Source organism: Nylanderia fulva, unplaced genomic scaffold (assembly GCF_048542155.1).
Source record: "Nylanderia fulva isolate GAGA-0341 unplaced genomic scaffold, ASM4854215v1 Scaffold157, whole genome shotgun sequence".
Classification (NCBI taxonomy): Eukaryota; Metazoa; Arthropoda; class Insecta; order Hymenoptera; family Formicidae; genus Nylanderia; species Nylanderia fulva.
In genome coordinates, this window is record NW_028189806.1 from 183355 (window position 1) to 185803 (window position 2449).

Genomic DNA, 2449 nt, shown 5'->3' on the forward strand with positions numbered 1-2449 from the left:
AATGTGAATCATATATGCTGATTTTTTACTCAACATTATAAAGAAGAATGTATACATATATATATATATATATATAATATATATATTTATTTATAATAAATAAATATTATTTAAATATAATATATAAAAAGAGTGTGAAATGGTTACCTGGTTGAACGCAGAAATGCTCTCCAGAACGAAAATATATTAACACACTTCCTGTAATATTTAAATTAGATTAATAATTTTGTATTATATATGTGTATACACATACACACACACACACACACACACACATATATATACACATGTACAAGAAGATGACACAAAAATATTATCCAGAAGGACAGTTAATATGTATATGTAAGATTTGCATATAAATAAATATAGTTATTTAAATAAGCAAGCATTTTTGGTCATCATGTAAATGTTAATAATATGATTAATTTAAATTCAAGTACTTTTATTATGTGATTTTATATGATAATTAGCTAGTAAAGATTCTTATATATGTCTGAGCCAGTCATATCAAATTAAATAATACGTATAAGCAAAAAAGATTGTTATAAACATATTGTGGCGCGTTAAAATACATTTATATGGTTAATAACGTTTATTTCCTTTTTTTTGAAGGACGATTATGCGGATTATAATTAGAAAATATAGTTGGATACATTGCACAATCAATTTAATAGCTATCAGAACTTTTAGTAAAATCAACATTGCGCTGTCGAAGCAGACCATAAAATAAATTAGATTATTTTTGTCAACTTATAGATTTTCAAGCTTTAATAACAAATATCATATTTTAAATTATTAATGTGATTAAACCTAGACTGGTGATACCAAAAATTATTATTACAATTAATTATATTTAAAAATATTGGCAATTATGTATAAAAAATGTGTCATATTTCATGGTTTTTGAATGAACGTGGATCATGTGCTGATTTTTTAATGTGAGTATTATGAAGAATGTATACATATGTATACATATATTGTATATATATATTGTATATATATATATATATATATATATATATATATATAAAAAGAGTTAATCTCGGCTCGAATTATTGTGTTACAATAAAAATAAAATCTCAACGGCAATCGGAGCCTGTGCGGACGACATGCACAAAATTAATAAATTAAAATGAGATCTCAAATCAAACTCATTTATTAAATTCTAAACGTTTCGACCCACTTCGGGTCTTCTTCAGTAGCTGCAAAATACAAAGAAACAAAAATAAAAGATAATCGGTACAAACAGAAAATTATAAAACTCATATACATACAATCCGCAAATAAATTAAATATCATTCTTCTCCCTATTCAAACCGTCCGGCCGTCGGAGCGTCTCCCTAACGGTGACCATCGTCAGGAAGGAAGCAGAGCAGTGACTCCCTTACCAACACTAATCAACATAGTATAGATTAAACGTAGAAAAATCCACAAAAATTAAAAATTAAAAACCGGGAAGTACACTCACCCTGACAGTAAAAACAGAGAGAAGACGATGCTACACGTGACACATCACTCTAACGACTGTGCGGTATTCTACCTCGACACAGTCGATACATATATACGCAAAAAACAAATATAAAAACATAAAAATAAAATATGAAAATAAAAATAAAAACAACTAAAACTTATCGGCACTCATGTCAAAGGTCTAATAAAAAAACCCGGCTATGTATAATCACAAAGCTAGATTTTGGTAAATTTTTCTATTAACAGATCAAAATTCTCGTTTAATTTATCAGTGTTGCTATGTAAATTTAAACTATTCCTCTGCCGTTTTATGTGGATCATTTTGGATATCAAACGTTTACCTAAAAAAGGCTCCTCGTCTAAGACTTTTACATCCTCCCAATTAAATTCATGGTTCAATAATCTATGTTCCGATATGACTGATAATTGTGACGCGTTTCTTTTTATGTTGTTGCGATGTTCTTTCATCCTAGTTTTCAACAATCTACCCGTCTGCCCTACGTACGACGCATCACAATCCATACAATCAATTTTATAAACTACATTGTTATGGAGTTTCCTTGGTAACTTATCCTTGTGTACTTTAATGAATTTACGGAGACTGTTAATTGCTGTATAGGATGGAATGACATCCAAATCACGTGTAATGTCCTCAATTCTCTTTGATACATTATTAATATACGGAATATTAAAGTATGAAACTTTTTTCTGCGTAAGGATCTTGTCATTGCATATATTTGCTCTATTGTTATGCAACTTATTATTGTAGCGGAAGAACAACTTTTTTAACCGCGCTTGTAATGTTTGAAATATCAAATTGAGAGGATAATTATTAGACAAAAGAACTGTCAAACATTTGAAGGATTGGATTAAATTAAACAAGAGCCTGATTAGATTAAACTTGCGAATCAAATTTTTAAAAGATTGTTTAAATCAGAATGTTACACCGTCTCATCTTATATTTCTTTCTCGTTATGTT

The 2449-nt window shown here is 28.3% G+C and overlaps 1 long non-coding RNA gene across 1 annotated transcript; it reads right to left on the reverse strand.

The window, feature by feature from the left end:
* Positions 1–1140: 1140 nt before the first annotated feature.
* LOC146723973 (uncharacterized) lies at positions 1141–1459 on the reverse strand. Its single transcript, XR_014924257.1, has 2 exons — positions 1275–1459; positions 1141–1202 (listed from the first exon to the last, which is right to left on the reverse strand). It is a non-coding gene; the product is annotated as an uncharacterized LOC146723973 (long non-coding RNA).
* Positions 1460–2449: the final 990 nt, after the last annotated feature.